This window comes from Pleurodeles waltl, chromosome 4_1, assembly GCF_031143425.1.
Source record: "Pleurodeles waltl isolate 20211129_DDA chromosome 4_1, aPleWal1.hap1.20221129, whole genome shotgun sequence".
Taxonomy (NCBI): Eukaryota; Metazoa; Chordata; class Amphibia; order Caudata; family Salamandridae; genus Pleurodeles; species Pleurodeles waltl.
The window spans coordinates 261,568,950-261,590,866 of record NC_090442.1 but is presented as its reverse complement, the minus strand read 5'-3'; the positions used below and the strand labels follow the sequence as shown (position 1 = coordinate 261,590,866).

General features: G+C 42.1%; 1 protein-coding gene across 4 annotated transcripts in view; it reads left to right on the top strand.

Annotated features, from left to right (window-relative positions):
• Positions 1 to 2,957: 2,957 nt before the first annotated feature.
• ARHGAP8 (Rho GTPase activating protein 8) overlaps positions 2,958 to 21,917 on the top strand; it is a 778,529-nt gene continuing 759,569 nt past the window's right edge. For 3 of the 4 annotated variants that reach the window (XM_069228274.1, XM_069228273.1, XM_069228270.1), the window contains exon 1: positions 2,958 to 3,275. The gene's annotated coding sequence lies outside the window, so the exon portion shown is untranslated. Of the gene's footprint in view, positions 3,276 to 3,363; positions 3,574 to 21,917 lie in introns of those variants that run through there. The other variant, XM_069228271.1, reaches the window with a different exon arrangement.

The following is a 21,917-nucleotide window of genomic DNA, read 5'->3' as shown; positions in this document are numbered from 1 at the left end:
CGTTCTGATATTTTATAACCTAGGTAATCGATTGATGAGGTACTAAACTTACATTTGTCTGCACTAAGAACAATTCCTCTCTCACCCAACGTGGATAACACTTGTCTCATCCTTTCATCATGCTGATCTTGATCCTTGCCAAAAACTAGAATGTCATCCTGAAAAGCAATGACCCCAGTCATACCACCGAACAAACTATCTACTACTCTCTGAAATACTGCAGAAGCAGAAGCTAATCCAAATGGCATGCGTCTAAATTGAAACAACCCCTCAGGCGTAATAAAAGCTGTCAAGTGCCTTAACTCGGGATGCAAATTAATTTGATGGTATGCCGATGTCATGTCTAATAAACTGAACACGCAAGCATTACCAAGAGTGGATAGCATTTCAGTAATGTTCGGCAAAGGATGACAATCCACCCAAATCTGCGCATTGAGATCGCGTAAATCCACACACATGTGAATTGATCCGTTGGCTTTACGGGCAATCACAATAGGAGCCACCCAATCAGACGCATCCACCTTTTCAATTATGTGTTGATCACACAATCTGTCTAACTCTCTTTTCAACACTGCTCTCATTGCTAATGGTACTCTGCGTACCTTGTGAACCTTGGGAATAGCATTTTCTTTCAATTTAATCTTGTGCGCAAAGTTTCTAAACATACCAATTCCATTCTTGAAAACATCTGGAAAAGCATCAAGCCAAATAGATCCTACAGATAACACTGGGGTATAATTTTTGCTTAATATTACTTGTTCGGGGTTATTAGGGTCCAATAAAATACCTAACTTCTTTTGATCCTCCCAACCCAGCAAACAGGCATCGTCGTTAGCCACATATACCACTCCTCTAGCTAAACTACCTTGAAAATTCAATTCAGCCATACACTCCCCCAATACTTCCACTGTTTTTCCACCATATCCTACAGGTCTAATATGAGACTCCTGAAGTTCAAAATGGTCAAAACGTTCCTTCCATACTTTCTCACTCACAAGTGTGTAGGGTGAACCTGAATCAGCCGCTACAACTACTTCACATCCATTGATTGACAATTTACAGGTAGGCCTCCTGAACTTATTAAAAAATACACTCTGGGGGTTATCATTGCCCACTTTGGAATCATCAGATAAAGTAAGAATTTCGTCCTCCTCACTGGTTGATGGATCTAAACTACCCCCATTGTCGCTATGTAACTTTAAAATCTTATCCCTTGAAATCTTACTCCTTGAAGTCGACTTGCACACTCTTGCAAAATGTCCGATCTTAGAACACTTAGCACACCTCTTTCCTACGGCCGGACAACTGCTTACATTGCCTAAATGAGAGGAACTACCACATCTAAAGCATTCAAGTCTCTTAAAGTTCTCTCTCTTACCCGATGTACCATCTTTGATATTCACATGCGGCTTATTAGAATTCTGTTTGATCACTGCTATTTTCTGAAAAGAATCCTTCTCACAGGTTGTATTAATCTGTTGCATGAACACGGTAGTACTTTCAATCCTAGATGCTATCTCTACCGCCTTTTCTAACGTTAAATTAGGCGTAGACACGAGAGTTTCCTGCACCTTTTTGTTATTAGTCTTCTCAACGAGTTGATCTCTTATCATTTCATCCTCACACGCCTTATAATCACATGAAACAGCTAACATTCTTAAAGCACCCACAAAACTTGCTACAGGTTCCCCAGGAATCTGTACTCTTTTGTAAAATTTGTGCCTTTCCATTATAACATTCTTACAAGTTTTAAATCTAGAATCCAGTGACTTAATTGCAGAAGCATATTCATCAATACCCCCATCACCTTCACCCACAGGCAAAGGAACACTCACTTGGGGAATGTGTTTTAAAATTTTGCGACCTTCTGGACCTAAACAATGACGTAACACAGCAAACTTTTTTTGTGAGTAAAAGAGTCACCATCGAGAGCATCAAGATAAGCTTCAAAACCTTCCTTCCATGAGTCCCAATCTGCCTCTGATGAGATTGGATCAGGAGAAAACGCCGGAGGAGGAAGGATAGAATGCTGCATGGTACACAGTTAATAATATGATGAAATTATATGCCCGTTAAAATAGTGGAAGAAATTCTGCAGAATATGAAAATACGCTGTGAAACAGTGTAGAAAAGTCATGAAAATGCAGATGAAACAAGAAAATTCCAGGGCTAGCGATTACAAAAAAAAATCAACGTGAAAGTGTTCCAGTTGCGATTAGCGAAGGCACGTACACGAGAACAAGGCGTCCTGGTTGCTAGGCAACGTTTCAAGTGCAGGAGCGTCCCCGTTGCCAGGAAACCATGAAGCGCACGGTATAGACGTCAAATAAGGCGTGCGCGTGTGAAATGGCACGCGCGTAAACGTACAGTACTTTCGAAGGATTTGCCCCAAGATCGGAGACAAAAACACTACAGCGATGCCGGAATCAACCACGCGCAACCATACCCTGAAATCCAGAAGCGCAAATCGAAACAGGGGACGTCCACACAAAGAAGCGCCAGAAATAAAACCGGCAAGACGTCGACGACAGAAAGGTGCACGCGTGGGCGCAAACTGTCCTGCAGCTCCCTCGTCGCCAAATGAAGCGTCAGATTTTATAAAGTAAGTTTATTCCAGTAACATAGCAGGACAGCTTACAGGAACGACCGCCACCGACACTGTCCCAACCGCTTCTCCCCGTTGTTCTTACATCGAGTCCCGTGCAGGAATTCCAGAACACATGGAAGACTCACACGGAGAACTCGATCCAAGAACCTAACAAGTAGCTGTCTTTTTTCTAACGAAAACATGCTTGTTTGCAATGTATTCAAAAGCTCAGAAAATCTCGCTCACCTTGACTTGTTTTTACCTCTGCAAAATGAAAAAAAATATTGAAATTTACATTTTCCAATTTATATTTACAGCCCGCCTGAGTTTCAGTGTGTAATACTCGATTATAGATGTGGGTGCAAAAGAGAGCAGGTGCTACGACTAGCGCCTTCAAAACGCCTCAAGGACTGAGGAAAGCTAGTCCGACAGGCGCAACCGACCCGCCCTTTCCGTTTTAACTGAAAGTAAACTTATCTCTTTCCTGCTTCCATGTGCAAGCAGTCTCGTGCGCGGTTGGATTTAGCAGGAAGAACAGGTACGCGAGCGACTACCAACAGACTAACAAGGTCCCCTCGAGCAAGCAGAGCCCCGAAAGAGTCCATGGACTTTGGAGTTTCGACATCCCGACTCCCCGTGGATAGGCTGAAGCCAGAAGCACCCAGCGCCTCGCTGTGACGCTGCTCAGGTAAAGTGATCCCGCAATAACTTTAATTTACTTCATGTTTTTGTTTGTTCGTCACTCACAGGCGTCCTGCTAGACGCGGACCCGCCCCCTCGCAGTCCATGGCTTTCTCCTTGGCTCAAGCTCTGTACCGAGACTAGCCCATATGGCCAAGCCCATTTTCGAGAGGGTTTATGGAGGAGGAGCAGCGTCTTTGTGTACATGAACTGCAGCACGCCTAAATGTTGTCGGTTGGCTTTAGTACCTATCAGCTCCTCTTTTGGGCATCTTTGGAGACATGAACAGTAGCTAAATTTAAAAGGTACTTACGACGGACTTTCTCGGAACGGCGGGGATTTTATTTTTCAATTTAAACCTCAACATGTTTTGAACTTGGATCGGATATTTAGGTATTCTAGAAGTCCGTGTTTATAACCTAGCGCAAAATAAGCTCCAACAAAATCCTGGTGATTTGCAGCACTGAGTGGGTCGGGTACAAGGATACGTTTGAGTGTAATGATGTTGGCGGGCCCTGAGTCGAGTATTTAAAGGCAATTTGGACTCTATTTGATGGCTGCTTAGTGCACACCTACGTAGGCCCTTGGTGTTGTGAGAGCGCACACTCCCACGTTCCTGCTGTACGACAGAATAGGTACATTGTTTGTGTCTGATCTTTTTAAACATATTAGGTATTTCTCAGAAAAGTTTTTTTTATTGTTAGAACTGCTTGTTGATAAACCCTTAAGCAGCGTTTCGCGGTCAACTGATGTGTCTGCACAATCTAAAATAGAAATGCTGACTCGAGCGCCTACAGACTAAATTCTGTTATTTATGCTGTTTAGGTGCCTGACTCATTCATTCTCCAAACCTCCCTCCTTTTATTGTAATGCCTCGAAAGCAACCTGATTTACTTTTTTGTTTACGGTACAACAGAAGACGTTTGTTTTTGTTTCAAAATAATTTGGAAGCACTTGTTGTCCTTAAACACTTAATTCCCGCTGTGTTTTGCTAAATCACCGCAGGGTTTTCAGTCCCTGCCAGCTCAGCAACAGTGGCAGGAGCTGTTCCCTGACTGAGGAAGATGCAGTGAATTAAAACTGCAGACACAAAGACACTTGGAGGTTTACAGATGCATGTAGTAGCTGCAGCCGGGCCTTAATACGAGTGGCACTTAATTATGTGTGTAAATACAGCACCCAGGCTCTCGTTTCGTATGGCAGAATTTCACCCGCAGCGATAACTCCAGGTGACATTCCGGTCCTGCATTTGCAAGTGTCATGGGCTGGAATCACATGGTCCCTAAGCTCTACATCATAGAATTCGTATCTACCTGAAGATGAAGGACCTGTCAAACACGGAATCCCCCGTTGTAAATGGGTAAAAGGTGGAATTCAAGGATGTTTTTCACCTTGGGGTTCCGAGTAACATCATAGATAGTTTGAGCTTTGCTCTTTATGTGTATTTGTTGTCACTAAGAAAATCTCATCGATGCGTCCATATTTGCACCAAGACATTTAAAAATTCATAGGACATTCCAGATTAGATTGTGCATAGTTAGAAACTCCTGCAATTCCGGCACAGTTTCTCCTAAGTGTGGAAAATGGACATTCAACTAAAACGCGTTCTAAATCTGCAGCTCTTAGTTTAATCAGTTGCTCAATTTCAGAGTTTAATCTCATTTTGATGGCCAAAAGTGCTGTTGTCAGGTCCTCTCCTGTTGTTAGTGGAGACAGCTTGACTGGTGACATGCCACGATAAAGCCCCTTCCTCACAACAGGACCATGTTGTCTAGAACAGTGCAATTTTCCATCTGCATTATGTTCTTTATGACCCTATCTAATGTTCCTTCCACTCCATCTCGCATTCCATGATAACTAGGGGTGGATTGCTTATAATTAACTACCCAATGCCTTCCTGCCAGAGGACAGCTTGAAGGCAAATCTCTTATTCTCTCCCAGAAAGGTTTTTCCACCTCATCAAAAAAGTAGTTTCTGCCACTGGAGAAGTTAGAACCTGAACTGAATTAATTACTGACCAGGCTTATAGAGAGATAGTAAAGTGAGTTTTAATAGAACCATCTATGCAACATATTTAACAAAAATCTTTGTTCACCACAGAATTAAATTTCTAGCAAATATTATATTACCATGCATATGATATCAATATTATTTCCCAAGTCACTTTATGAAAATTATGACTTTCATTCAGAAGTTGACTATAACCAAAGTAAAATAGGCTTCCGCAACCTATAAAAGGAATAGTGCTTTTATATCCTGTCAATGCAGGTGTGTAACCAGAATCCCATACCCCAATATTTAGACACTCCAAAGTTCAGATCACCCCAAAATATAGGGGTGTACCCATCTAAATATCAGGAATGTTTGGTTATGTCGCAATCACACCTTATAGGTTACAAGGCACTAGGTGATGTAGCTAATATCACAAGTAGACTCCCAAACATTTCAAAAATGTTTTCCCTTGACACGTTTGCTTCACATTTGTACCAGCAAGCAGGAGTGCACTGAGAGAATTGAATTAATGCATTTAAACTCAGTTATGTGAGTAGTGCCACTAATGTGATATTGATCACTGGCACACATCTTGTTCCATATTACTGTAGCTCTTATTAAGACTTAAATATGCCACTTATGGTAGGCCAATCATACCATGTTTGTAGGCCTGCAAAAATGCAATGGGCACTTGTTAGCAGTCTCCCATGGTTATCCAGCAGATCCAGTCTAGTAAAGAAAAAAAGTCCAGGGGGACCATGCGAAAAGGCAAATTTCCCTATGACTGACTGATCTAACAGGGACATTGATAGAATGATGATGCCCTTTATTGGTGAAATGTTGGTCATAACATATTGGGATGATTCTTGGTATACGAAGACCATCACAGCTGTGAAATCATAATTATCTGATAAGAAATAAAGTCAACACACAAATATGCAGGGGTGTGGAACTCCTATAGCCTGACGCCCAGGACATATTTTTTAGGGTCAAGGACCACAAGTTTCATGTTTATTTTCTCCTTGGGACAAGTTGGCCCAACAATTGCAGCTCAAACCGTTTGGCTGCCAGTTTACAGGGAAGGGAACTGTCTGCAGTTGAGGTAAGGTAATATTTGTGTCCATATGTTAATGCTGTTCGAACTTGTATTTATAGTTCATTAATGTAAAGCCTTTTTTGTTATGCTGAGCGCTCTAAATAAATATTGTAAGGTAACACTGCACTACTGACAGTGGCTCCAGTAAAAAAAACGTGTACATAAGTTTGAAAAGTTTACCAATGGTGATTAGATACACGTTTGCAGAAGCCTGTAAGTAAGATTGATGATTCTTTACTTTCGAAATAAAAAGTTAGGCAAAAAAAATATTTTGCTAAATTACTGTGAAATTTTAGGTATTCCTTTGAAGCAACATTTAGCAAAATGTGTTGAGGCATGCTAGTATTTCCCAAAAATATTCATAAGGGAAAATCAGTTTCAACAAGATTACTGGAAACATGAAAATAAACAATAATTGGCAAAGTCAGGCGATCCGGCATTGATGATCAGTCTTTTGGTATCGTCAATGTGTGTCTTATCTTGACATGGCTTTTGTAAAACGTTATTTTTGTGGGAGCTGCCAGGCCCTCACCATTGTAACAAACATTGGTAAAAAGGAAAATAAATACATTTTGGGGTCTCAAAAAGCAGACATTGCCACAGTAGTTCCTGGCACTGACCAAAACTACTTTGTGTGCCAATATGCTCCTTGTGGAAGAACAGAATATTATCACGCACAGTAAAACCAGCCGATAGCAGGATAGAGAGAAATATAATTTTAATGAAAACAAAAGGTCTTGGTAAATGCCAGACCTGATTAGGGGCCCAATTCTTAAAGAAAGTCACAAAAGTACACCCATGGTATATGTCTTTGCATTAGTGAAGAGTTATGGCTTTCATGAATTCACACAAATATACAAAAGGAGACCTGGAAATTGTACTAATAGAAAATATTAGTGAACTGTATTTTACCACAATCATATATGCATGTGTATATTTGCTCATGCAGAAATCTAGGGGGTGTTTAGAAGTTCACTTTCCCTCCAACTGCTTTTTTTCCCAACTGTGAAAGAAGTTTTACCTCTGCCCTTGTCAGGAGTAAATTTCCAACCTTTCTCAGTCTGCGAAAAGATTAGAGAAGAGGTGGCAAACACACTTAAAAAAAATGCAAATTAGTAGGTTTGCTTAGACTCAAAGGCATTCCAACCCTGGGACTATTGCTTACTGCTTCTTCCAACCCCAGTATGTAGATCTGCGGAAAGGTGGCAAAATAGGGAAACTACTAGTATGTAAGCCCTACTATAAAGTATTAGGCCTGACAAAATCAGAAAGGCTATTATAAGAGAATAGAGAAAAAAATAGATTTTTAATTTAAAAAAAAAAAAAGGTCTTGGTTAACACCAGACCTAATTAGGGGTCCCATTCTTAAAGAAAGTCACAAAAGTGCACCCATGGTACATGTCTTTGCATTAGCACAGATTAACCTATCTTATGAACTCGCAAGAATTTACAGAAGTAGACCAGGAAATTGTAGTCCTAGAAAGTATGTGTGAACTGTGTTTTAGAACAGGCAAATATGCATGTGTAGATTTACTCATGCAAACATTTGTTGAGCGTTGTACAAGTTCAGTTTCCTTCCAACAACTTTTTTCCCCATCCATGGAAAAAGCTTTAGTTCTGCATTTGTTAGGAGTACATTTTCAAACATACAAGTTAGACGTTTTCCACAATCTCAAAAGGGCATTCCAGCCATGGAACTATTGGTTATCGCTACCTGCAGCCCCAGTATGTAGATTTGCGGAAAGGTTGCAAAAATAAGCTAATTATAAGTATTAAATGCCTACTATAGTATCAACCATGACATAATCTGAGAGGCTATTATCCGAACTCTTATTTATTGAGATTGCGGCCATAATTTGTCACCGCATTACTTGGCACCATAGGGACAAGTAGATTTCTTTACAGGGCAAGGTAGATATTTTAATAAATTCCACACCCCTGGATGTGGTATGGAAAGAAAGAGCAAAGTTATTTGCTGCATACTCGAGTGGAAACATGCAGTCAACCATTCAGGCAAGTGTTTTTATCTCACCGGGGTTATGTTAGGCCTTTTACAGTTGAGATCACACATAAGGCTATATAGTGAGAGCTAAATCATCAACTACTTGCAGCTGCAAGATTGCCCTTATCAAGTACTTCGAAGCACTCAAACTAGAAGACTCTGGTTCCACAGAAGAGCGTCTTGGCAGTAAATCTGAAGGCCCAATGCCCCAATCAACCTTTCCTAAGATAAGGTAGCTTTATGTGCCTGCCCCAGCATTCTTATAGTTCGTGACCACAGAGTGGAAACTTCCAAGTTTCTGTCAACAGGCTTCTGCCAAGTGAGCTTTTTACAAAAACACAAGCATATTGCGAAAGCAGTTTACAGGCGCATATAAAATGGAGGATTATTAATAAATGGTTGAACGATGGGTCACGTATATTTTATGCTTTAACAAACCGCCCTTTGAACCTTTGTTCAAACTTCAGTTCTATTGTTTGCTCAGTCATTTTCTATTTTACACAGTTCTTTTGGTACATCATCTTGTGTTATCATAACATTGGCTATAGCAATTTTTACAGGCTTTGGGAGTAATGCAGCGGTGATAGAGGAGCAACAGGTACTCATCAGAGCGGGCAAGCATTATACACAACAGCAGCCCAGTAACAAATCTGCTACCAGTATTGCTGTGAACTTGAGAATTGTCCTGACCCATCCCATTATACCATTGGACCAGTCTGTTATTATTTCCTTGTCATGATGTACTAAATTCCCCAAGGAATGTGAGTGTTCATTACAGTAGGGTGGGTGTCTGGAACATACATGCAGCACTCAGACCCCACAGTCTTGCACACGCCGTCCTTTTCTGTGAGCAGTACATCTAAAACCATCCTATTCTGAAGAGGTACCAATCTAATAGCCTGCATCTCTAGGGACCCGTTTGCTATCATAGTAGTAGCGTCATTAATTACTGCTTCCAGTATTCTGCCCAGTTGCCTATTCGCCCTGGAGTTTATTATTGGACCCCAGAAAGGCATTGAACTCTTTGTTATGTCCTCAGCTACTTGTCCTGGTGTATCTCCTGGTAATTCTGCTGTCTCCGCATCACTTCTACCCTGCATATTATGCTGTCACACTTTGTGCTTGTTTTGGACATACTCTTTATTCCTGAGGGAGACTTGTGGTAGCAAATAGGCTAAGTAGCAACCCCCACCCCAATAGGGTGGAAGCCAACAATAGACAGACCTCCCCCCCACATACATTCACAATTCCCCTACCAACCCATTGCAGTATTCCTGCTGTAGGGAAATAATATTGGCACTTACTATAACCCATATTGTAAGTGTTGTTCTGGACCAAAAACAATGGTCGCTCCTTGGGGTATGTGTTCGTGTTTTGATCATGTCCATCTATATTGATTTAAATCTACTGTAATCTTTATAAAACAACATGTCTTCATAGGTTAGCTGTGTTGGGCAAGGAGGACCTCTCAGACAAAGTGTTAAATGTGTATAAAACATTGCACTGGAGGGAATATTGTAGGGGGTGTCTATTCTTCACCAGGTTAACAGTACATCAAGGAAAACCTGCTTGTGCCTAGTAGGTGAAGGAAACGTTCCACAAATGTAGCAATCCGTCACCTTAAGAACCTTATGTGTTTCATGTAGTACTTTAAAAAGAACATTGTGCTCATAGACATGGGCATGATGATCTACTAATATATCACTTAGCCCATTGCTACTTCCCTTAGTCTCTTTTTCAGAACAATTTCCAAGTTTCTCTTCCCCCAGTATTATTTCTGCTTTACTGTGCAACAAATGCTGCTAAGCAAATAAAGGGTATGAACACAGTTACAATGTGCCATTTGTCACACTGTCTTTGACAACTGTCTCTTGGTGGCTACTAAGGCTGCCCTTCCTGGCCTGTCAATAACAGGATTGGAAGGGTCAACGGGTGAGTACATTTTCTTTAGCATCACAAAGCCTGACAAACGTTAGCTAGCACATACCAGCTAGTGGCTCGAGGGGCACTCCTGGAGTAGTCACAACGTTGATCAAGCCACCAATCAGCTTTTACTCTGTTATTTCATTAATATTCAAAACGTGTAACATTTATGCCTGTACTGTGGTCTGTGTTTATCCATAATGTGTCCAGTGTCCGTTCGTCATTTTCCTCAGTGTTTGCTGTCTTTATTCTGGCAGCAGCAATTGCAACGAACAGGTCCAGACCTCCTCTACAAGAGTAGATTGTTATTTCTAGTGTTGGCTAGGTCGGGGCTGCGCTTTCTCCAGTTTAATTTTCTTCTCCTTATGTCAGCCCAAATATTTTGTTCAAGTCCTGTAACTGTTCTTCTTTTGTGACCTCAGATTGTATGGCATCTTCTTGTTGCTGTTGATAGTGTTGAAGGGCTGTGGCTGCAGTACAAGTTTTTCCGTCATGCTGATGGATGACAGTGAGGTAGTTGCTTGTGGTGGCACTCTCTTCAGATGACCAGCATGTATCCAGCTCTTGTTGTTGATGCATTTGACAGCAGTCTTCAAAGTCCGTAGGACTTGCTCTGGTCTTTTCCACCTGGGATGGCTGCCGTTGGTCTCCTGGAAACTGTGTATCAGGAATCCGTCACCAGGTTAGAAGTTGTCCGGTTCCTTGCAGTGGTTCTGGCAAGACTGTCTTATCCTGCTGATTGATAGAAGGAAGAAATTTCATCAGGGTAAAACAATAATCTCTCATTAGTTACTTTGACATAGTAGTAGTTGTTTCTCATTTTTGAACCCCCCCAGAATGTCATTTGTCTGCCAGTTAGTATTCTGTGGGGGCTCGATTTTGTTCTTGCATCAGGGGTGTTTCTCATGCTCATAAGTGAAATCAGCAAAGCGTCCATCCATGTTTCTGTACATATCTTTGCAGTTTTAGTCTTGAGCACACCATTTTTTATTTCCACTGTACCCACTGCTCCTGGGTGATAAACACAGAGGAACTTTTGTCTCACATCTAGAGTTTTGCACACTAGTTACATCATTTTTGTTTTTGAAGTGTGACCCATTGTCTCCCCAAATTACTTTTGGTATATCAAATCTTGGAATCAAGTCCTTCACTAAGCATTTTGCTGTTGCCATTACATCATTCACTTTGACTGGGTATGCCTCTATCCATAGTGAGAACGTACACACTACTACAGGAATGTACCTATGTGGCATCTCAACATAGTCCAGTTGTAGAGCTTCAAAGGGTATTGTTGGCTGTATAAATTGTCCCTTAGGTCCTGGAGCTGTTTATCCCACATTATGCTAGGCACACACCATACAACTGTAGCACACCTCTGTGGCATATTTTCTAATGTTCTTGTTAGCCCAAAACATAGACATGCAATTCACTAGGCCATTTCTACCAATATGCGCAGGGCTGTGCACATCATTACTGTCATTGGGTAGTGATACTTCTGGTAGTATGTACCGTGAACCTGTTTTGTCAGTCTAGCACCCAATCAAATGTGTGCCAGTCACAGACCATTGTTTTTGTTCCTCCTCAGTAAAATCCTTTTGCATTTCTTGTATACCTTCCAATGTCATATCAATAGTAATTTGTTCCATAGGTACCTGTGTCATAAACATAACACAAGAAAAGCCTCTTGCTGTCTCCTTAGCGACCATGTCTGCAAAAGCATTCCTTTTCCCAACTTTGTCAGATACATTCTTATGTGCATTACATTTGACTATTAACACTTTAACAGGGAGGGCTAAGGAATTCGACAACCTTGTTATCAGTACACTATGTTGTATTTTTGCTCCTTGAGACATAATGAAGCCCCACTCCTTCCATCGCCTCCCGAAATTGTGTGCAGCATTAAATGCATACTGAGAGTCTATAGATGTTGACAATATTACCTACTGCTATTTCAGATGCTCTAGGTAGTGCAATTATTTCAGCAGCCTTTTCTGATTGTTCTGCTATTTTTCAACATTCTACAATATTGTGTAACGTGGATATGCTTTCTTTCTCCATAATACTATTTGCAATTATTTATCTTGTTATACTTTCTGTGTGTCTGTGGTAATATTTTATCTATTTTCTTTAGCAATTTCTGTGGTAGTTGCTACATTTCATCCATTATTCCTTTTTTTCGGTTCTTCTGTTTTTTCTCATCTACTGTTTCTGTCCAGTCTATTCCCAGGTCCACATCGTCCTCTCTTTGTACTTTCTTCCCAATGTTTATTGGGCATAATAATGGAAAACATCTGGTCTATATCTTCTAATGTTAAGTGACTTATTTTAAGTATTATGTTTGTTTGTCTATACCACTTTTCCCTATCCTGCCTAACGTCAGGGGATTGTACTGCAAACCTATGTAGCTCAGCATGTGTCCAGGGCACATGCACTCTCCTTATTATGTGTTCATCATCATATATTGGCACTTCCTTTAAGAGTAGCACTTTGTTAATGATGCCATTTTCTTTGGTACTGTCTTGATCTAATAGTTCTCTTTCTTTTACTTCCTCTACCCTCTTTCATTGTTCCTTAATGTCCCTACTCTTCCGGATAGTATAGTTCGCCTTTCTGAACCATTTTGCATATTTAGTGGCAATATTTAATCAATTTCCGTCCTCTAAGTAAATGTTATCTACTTGTTTTGCTAACTGTGCATTCCCTTGTATGGGCAGTATCTCTACATAACCTTCCTTCTGTGGGTAATTGTCCAGATACCAATTCATCAACACCACAACCTTTCTCTGTATTAGACCTAATGCATTATATTTAATTTTTGGTGTAAAGTAACGTGGGAATTTTTGCTTATCATCTCATATGGACTTTCCTTGGTCGGAAAACTTTTTCAACCCATTCTTCTACTACTTTTTCTTCACTATAATTTAACTGCATCTGTTTTTTAGTCGCTTTCTTTCCATTTTCTGTTATATTTTGTAATGCAATTAATTGCTGTAGGAAGCTGGCTCAGTATATTGTGTACACCTATTGGTGAGGCACCCTGTACTGAGTCCTGGCAACCCTTAGTGATAGTGTAGGGAGTTCTAGATAACCAGATCTCTCAAAAGGGTAGCTTTGGAGAGCAGCTAAGGCTTATCCAGGAGGGTGTAAAGCAGTTGCAAACTCCTCACTGGTCATTCAGTGATGTACACACAGGAAAGAACCACACCAGTGGTAGAATAATGTTATATCTGTTGTAACACACTCTAGAACTAACTTTGCTATATCCTCCAATCGGAGATATGAACATACAAAAATACACTTAGTAACAGGTAAGTAAAGGCATAAAATAACATGGGCCCCTTTGGGAGAGCCAAACCATATACTAAAAAAAAAAGGAATACGAAAATCACACCCAGCCCACATTACCACCCAAGGACCCTTAGGACTGGGGAAGTACTAAAATCCCAAAGGTAAGTAGGTAGGATTCTCCAGCCGCCTGGGTGCAGAGTTGTAACCCCGGGTCAGTGTCCATAGGATAACTTGGGTAAGTTGTGTTTGGAGTTTTCACGTTTTAGGACCCTTCCCAGAGGACGCCAAGAAAATCCATTGGGTCAAGAGAGGTTGGATAGTGTCCCCAGCCGTGAATACCCAGAACAGTGGAGTTACCTACACCAGAGAGCCCAGGTGCACAGGGGTGAATTTGTGTTGGAACCTCCTGTTGAAGTCACTGGGGACCTCGGTTGTTCTGCTGCTGTCGTGACCCGTGGACCAGGTCCCTGGAACCCAGGTCTGGATTCCTGAAGAAGAGGACTTAAGGAAAGAGGGAACAGAGTCCAGATCAGCTGGAGGTGCTAAGGCGGTGCAGGAGGGCAATGCCCACTCTTCTCTGAGATGTTTTACTGTTGGACTGTGGATGAAAAAGTGTAGCTATGGAGTCCAGGCAATTCAGGAAGATCCCAGGAGTCGTCCAAGAGCTGTCCCATGCCGGTCATAGAATTGCAGAGGGGTAAGCGACCAGCGGAACCTCCAAAAAGCCTTGGCAAATGCAGGGAAGCGTTGCACAGTATTTGCAGGTTTTGTGGGGACTGGCAAGGTCCAGAGGACCCAACCTTGGCCGGTGGGTCAGGGCCAGCCCTCAGCAAGCAGGAATACCGTCAGGTGGATCCTCTGGCAGACAGCACAGGGAGTTGCAGATAGGCCTCAGCAGCACAGCAAAGAGAGATGCCCACGGTACAGGAGTTGCAGAGAAGATGTCGTTCTTGGAGCTGATTAGTGCTGAAGGTTGGGGCTTCTTGGAGCTAGGAGGTCTCCGGACTGGAGAGCCAGCAAGCCTTGGCAACTACAAACAGACGAGGTGCACAGGGGTTCTGGCCAACCAGCTACAGTGAGGGCCACAGACTTCCCAGCTGCAAAGAGGATAGGTCAGAACTCTGGAGAGCCACAGAACCACCACCTGTGCTGTAGAGCCTTCAGTAGTCCATGGGACAGCAGGATCCATAAACCAGTCTTCATCATTGAGGTGCCTGCTGATGCAGAGGAGTGACTCCTTCACTCCAAGGGAGATTCCTTCTTGCTTTCCTAAGTGCAGGCAGGGATGTCACCCAGCTGGACTAACCAGTCAGATGCTCCCAGGGGCCTTTGCTCATCTTATTTCAAGACGGCAGAATCAAGTGGCCACCACACTTAAAAAGCCCAGAAAATGGAGTCTGGGTTTTCTGGGGCACCTCTGCTCATGCAGGGGTGCCCTTGCAGTGAGAACCATGCATCTTGCTCTTGAGCTGAAGGTCCTACCTTAGGTGTGACGTATAGGGTCATAGTGCAGTCACCCTGATATAAGGCAAACCTTATAACTGGGGTGAAAGGTCCATGCCCTATTTCACACAGGCTGCAATGGCAGGCCTGTAGTCACAGTTTACTTGCTTCCTCCCCACCCCCATGGGTGGCAGAATATATGCTGCAGCCCACGGGGGACCCCTGGTGTACCAGTCCCCTGGATACCCGAGTACCATATATTAGGGACTTACATTGGGGCAACAGTATGCCAATTGTGAGGTATAAAAGTTACTTACCAATTCATTAAGGGAGAGAGCACTGCCACTGCTGTCCTGATTAGCAGGATCCCAGTGTACTACAGTCTAAACATATTGACACCAGCCAAAAAGTGGGGGCAACTATGCCAGAAAGATGCTGCTTTCCTACAATTCCTGTTCCTCTCCTTCACTTGTTTGTGAAATATTCAATACCACTAGGTCTTTGGGTAATTGAGGCCTGTGCAATGTGTTGTCCACTGTGTATGGTGGTTCTTTTGAATGGTTTAACAATATCTTTTCGATAAACTGGTTCTCCTCCTGTTCAAGAAAAGGCGGTGCAGATGGATATATTTGTTTTACTTGTTTCACTTATTGAATAAAACATTTTCTATTGCCATTTAATTTTCTCTACATACTTCATTATATTTCCTGTCCTGTTTGTCTCTCTCATAGTTAACCAGTTTTCCATGCATATCTTTTGGCTCCATCCCTTGTCTACCTTGCGCTTAGTTTCTCCTCGCATGATGGTATCGCATTTTAAGAGTCTGACCTTCTTGGCTTTCTTTTCACTTGCTCTGGCACTCATCTAGATAATCCAACCTTTCCTTTTCAAATGAAATTCCTTTGGGCCATTGTCTGAACAGAGCTGAACTGGCCAATATCTGCCATTTGTTAAAAAACAAAGCCATATGGTATCCTTTCTTCTTTATTTCATACCAAGCTGGAGTTTTCTGGCTCCAGTAATGGCAGACTTTCCTCTAGTGTTTTGGATTTATGACCTTTTTACTTGCAGCAAAACATTCTACTTAGCATTTTTAATTCAATAGTCTCTGTCTTGACTGAAATAGAAACCCAGTTTCCCCTCTGATAAGGCCTTTATCCAGTAGTCCAACCAGTAGTCCAAACGTGGAATCCTGTTTCTTTATCTCATTCTGATGGAGTTGAAAACCCTGTTTTCTTCCCACATTGAGGACCCTGTCGTACTATATTACCTGGTCCACGACGCCCTTGTGTGAATGTTGTGAAAAATCTTTTGGATACAGCTGATGGAATCTTGTGTCTTGGGTTGATCCTGGGGAATTTTCTTGTCTGAGCTCTGGTAAACCAGTCCAATTAAGCAGGCAGGCTTCTAAGACAGCCAGACTCTGCAGGCCCTCAAGTGTGGCTCTCAGTGTCCGTCTGGATCTCTGTCCAGTGCATCCGAACCACAGAACTATTTGTGAAAGCATAATTACCTGAAAGGAAATAAGCAGTCCGCACACGGTTGTGGTATGCAAATAAAGAGTAAAGTTTATTTGCCCCTGTAGTGCTTTCCTCTTATCTAGTTTCTAAGCACTAACCTAACACACCAGAAATGCACTTCTGAGGTCAAAGAAGACTTTTATTGTTGTTAATTCTTCCCCAACCCCAATTTTTATGTATGACGAATTAGTAGCTTTCAAGTCCGCGTTAATCAAACAAAATATATCAGTTTGCAATATACACAGCAGGTTATATTTATAAGATATTGAATGCAAAGCAAAACAAATACTTCACCGTGTGGGAACTATCTACAGCTTCATCTTTCTAAGGTCTGCAAGCTGATGACCCCTGTCAGCCGCGAGAAAGAGATTCATATACCCACACGGGATTGCTGGCAGCTGGCGACAAGCTCCAGCACGAGGTCCGGCAGATTCGAATCTGACTCTCTGCAGCCTGTTACATTCGTTACAAAGGTGTGCCCCCTCCTCTCAGACCTGGGAAACTGAGCAAGCCTTTTGGAGACTGGCCAGGTCTCCAAGACTACTCCTGTTCCCAAGCTCAAGCAGAGAGAACAACACCATGTACCCTCTCTTATCATGTCTAGTCTACTGTGAGAAAAACATCTTGGTTCTCTGGTGCAAAAACACAGCTTGGAAAAATACAGCTTGGATTCTCAACTGCAATGTCTAACTCCACGTTAAAGGCAATAGGCAGTTAACCTAAATATCAAATGCAATGTCATGTTAAAGGCAATAGGCAGCTAACCTAAATATCAAATGCAATGTCTAGTGTCATGTCAAAGCCAATAGGCAGCTGAGCTGAATACAAAATGCAATGTATAATATCATGTCCAAGCCCATAGGCAGCTGAGCTGAATATAAAATGCAATGTATAATATCATGTCAAAGCCAATAGGCAGTTAAGCTGAATATAAAATGCAATATATAATATCATGTCAAAGCCAATAGGCAGAATATCTAATAGCATGTCAAAGTCAATAGGCAGCTAAACTGAATACATCATGTCAAAGCCAATAGGAATGCAATGTCAAAGCCAATAGGCGGCTAGACTGGATACAGCATGTCAAAGCCAATAGGCAGAATACAGAATGTAATGACTAATGCAATGTCAAAGCCCATAGGCGGGTAAACTGAAAGTAATGGCTAATGCCATGTCAAAGCCAATAGGCGGCTCAACTGAACAAAACATACCATGTGCTACTGGTGAACATTGAGCAACTAACATGCGCAGTGGTGAAACACAAAGTCATTGGTCAAAACAAACTTTATCGAATGGCAGTACAGCCCCGCAGCAGAAACACTCAGTCGACCAAGCTGCCAAGTGTTTCTTCTCACTGGGGTTACGTTAGGCCTTTTATACTTGAGATCACACATTAGGATATATGACGGGAGCTAAATCATCAGCTACTTGCAGCTGCAAGTTCGTTCTTTTCAAGCACTTGAAAGCACTCAGAAACTAGAAGTCTGAGGCTCGTAACTGATTAGGTTTCTTAGGTTTCAAGGCCCCAATCAAGCATTCCTAAGATAAGGTAGCTTTACGTGCCTGCCCCCGCATTCTGATAGTTCGTGATCAGAGAGCTAAAACTTATAATTTCTGTCAATGGGCTTCTGCCGAGCATTTTACAAAAACACAAGCATATTGCGAAAACAGTCTACAGGCAGATATAAAATGGAAGATTATTAATAAATGGTTGAACAATGGTTCACATGTACTTTATGCTTTGACAAGGCTGACAATGGTGATGCTCAGTAAATCCCTCCTGGGTTCTGCATTGTGGATGAGTAGACTTTAAAGCACCCAAAATGTTAATCCTGTAGCTCAAAATGGTGTATTTTGTAGCATTTTTTTCAATGTTTTACTGATTGGGCTGGCTGTTCAGGGTTGTAAAGAAGTGTTTCCATAGAGACTCCACTTGTGGTAGTTTACTTATTCATCTGCCCAGACTGACTCTGCCTGCCCTACTAAGTGCATGTGGCGCCTCTCCGGCTTCATTTTTAGTTGTTCTTGTGGACTGTTCCCATTCCTTCCCAAAGCAAGTATAGCCCCTCCTGTCAAAATCTCATTATATAATTAGGGCTCCTGGTATTCTCAAGCAGTTCATAGCTTTAAAACAATGCATCCCAATAGTTTGTGTACTCCTTTGAAGTGACCTCTCAGTGAGTTGAAAAAGATCTTACAAAGGGGCAAGGAGCAGATTAATCTCAGAGTTCAAGGAGATACCCAGCAACAACATCCCCATAAGAGCAGTTGGGTATCTCTGGAGTCTAACTAGCACCCTTGGAAGCAATGAACATCTTCCAAGGATAATGATATAAACAGACGAGAAAGGGGAAATGTGGAAGGTACACAGAAACAGGAACTGGGCTCTAGAAAAATCTGGACTGGAATAAAGCTCATGGACATGACTGGAACGTGCAGGACTCCAAATCTGCACTCTAACTATGACAGAGCATGAATACGCAATTAGAACACAAATACAGAATACAAGACCTTTCTGGATGTGTGCAGTCAGAACTAATGATAAGGCAAACACAGGAACAAAGAAGCAGGATAAACTAGAAACAGGCAATAGACACAAGTAACTATTCCGAACAGGAACATGTAATCAAAGAACAATGGAAACAGAAATAAAAGGCTAGCCTGGAATATAGATGTAGGGTCAAAGAGAGAAAGGAAACGCAGCAGAAAGGTTGAATGCCAGCCGCTGAATTCTGGGTCAACCTCGCAGAAATAGCAGGAGGTTCAGTGGAGGAACAAAGGTGCAGGGAGAGAGCCAGGTGCAAGGGATCAACCAAGTGCAAGGAATCACCCAGGTGCAAGAAATCTGGGAACCACCAATGAAGGGAAGGCAGAATTGGGACTTACAAAGGAAAAGACCAGGGATACCAACATACACAAGACAGGGAACACAAAAGCCAATAACGGAGTATGGGTCAGAGCCAAAAGAGAAAGAGAAGTCCAGAATGCAGATGTAAAGAGGTCTTAGAGGCCAACCACTGGGGCATGATGAGGCAGGGTTTGGAAACAAAAAGGATAGAGGGACCATCCAGACTGGAATAGGGAGTGGATTGGGAATGCAAGGTGTAGAAATGTATATAATCTGCAGGACCCCAGAGGGCCTTTGTGAGTGCCACCTACTGGCATGATGCTAAAATCGTAACTCTAGAACTAACGTTTTGTGAAGAAAAAAAAAATCTGTTAGTAGGAAAGTGATGTGATTTCAGTTCCAATTCAGTCTGAGCATTTGAGTAGTCAAACCTTTTTGCAATCCTTTCTATTAACTTTTTTTCTGATTTGTTGTGATATCAAATAATTATACAGCCAAGCTAAATCTCAATGAAAAACAGAAACTGTTTTAGATATAGGCTATCATCCCTCCCTAGGCTTCATCAAACCGTATTCTTCTTTTAATAATGACATCATTTTAAAAGGTATCGACTTGTGCTATCTTTTATCTTTCCTAAAGATATCTAAAATTTTTGATTGTAAAAATTAAAATGTTCTCGTATGATCAAATCGTTTGTAGAGTTCTTTACAGAAATTCGAAGTTCCTGAAGCGGGTACTATAATCCTCAATTGGTATATAATACCTGACAAGCGTAAAACCCCAAAATGTATCTTGTCACTATAACCCACTGTCCTTGTCAGTATTAGGATCATGAGAAGTAGCATTAGGTAACAGGCACAGCTAAATCCTTAATTAATAAAGTTAATCTGACCATTCAAGATTACTGTATGGACAGAATAAATGTGAAACATAGTAAATAAACAAATCCCAAATAAATTCATGGGTACCTTGATGGCTTAAATTAATTTACAATATTTTAAGATGGCAGTAATCAAAGAAGAAGTCTTTGTTTAATGCACAGTTTTGACAGTTCTGTAGTGTGAAGAAAATCCACATTACAGAAAAGCATGAAGTAAGAAGGTAATATTTTTCTGGTGGTCTTAATTCATCAAATAAAGCACTCATACAAAGTAGCTTGAAAGGTACATTTATTAATCTAGAGGTCCAGCAGCCTGTCTTGGATGTTTTTTACCACCTGTTTCCCCCCAAAGAATGTCCGGAAACTTTCCTCAATCACTAGTCTGAGTCAACATGTTTCACGGCCAACCAGTCCATACCGATCTAATGGCGTTTCGTCAGGAACAACAAAAAGAAGTCTCCTACTCTACGCTACATATCAAAAGTGTAATGTCGTTATGTAAGAAGAAGTATCAGCTTACTAAGGGGCTATGCACTTAACAATCTAGGTAGGTGAGTGCCATCCTTAACTGGGGATGACGCTCCATGGGATAATGCATACTGAGGACTATCGTCATCTAGTTTTTGAGCCAAAGTCCTGGCAGTAGACCTACCCGACGACCGCACTTCCCGAAATAACATTTCAAAAACATAGGTTCGTAGGGACTGGTTGGGCGTGAAACATGTTGACCCAGACTAGTGATTGAGGAAAGTTCCCTCTGTCACCCCTTTATCTTGGTTGAGGTCTGGAACTTTATTTCTATTCCACTCCTGAGTGCTTTTTAACCTTGACCGAGACCCCATCTACCCAGTAAAGTTTAGGTTTCCTGAGGGTCCAGAGCCAATTTTATCCCCTTTTTCTCTTTAGCTCCACTCAGGACGTAGGTCTGAATTAATTCCCACGTCTATTTAACCATCGCACGCACTACTGATAAAGATCTCTGGCAAAGAGTCCGCTCCCGCCCCTGAGGGGCCCGTCCGATATTGCAGCGCTAGTCTGACAAACACCATGCCCTATGATGAAGCATGACATCCAATGGATGTGTGCGGGCTCTTGCTTCTAACTTGCATTGTGCCTAGTGGAGTTCTGTTTACTTGTTTCTTGGAACAGTGTACCTGTTAGAATTGTATCACATTTGGGAGACTGTACACTGGACCAGTTAATCCTATCCCCTTTTTGGTTTAATGCATTTTTAAATCTCCCGCTGGGTGGGAGCAAACATGCAGCAGAGCGGGCAGGGAAGGCCTCTCTGCTCCCACCCGCGGGGAGATATAAAAATGCTCCTGCCTACAGAGAAAAAGAAATTGCTCCCACCTGAAAGGAGCAAGCATAAACAACTGCTCCCTCCAGACAGGAGCAATACCGTCTCTCGCACTATGTGGGTAGCTGGCTGGGGCCGCATACGCCCTGGGGCTCGCCGCAGCACCAACTTTTGGTTTGTGGGTACCCTAGGTTGGCATCGGGGAGTCCATCACTGGCCCCAAGGGATATGGCCCTCTGAGCCCAAGAAGGCTCGGGGAGGGGGGCTGCATGCTCTCTCCCCTTAATAGTGCAATCTGGCACCAGGAATGTGGTCCCCGGGGCCTTATAAGGCTTAGGGAGGAGGGCCACGTGTCCC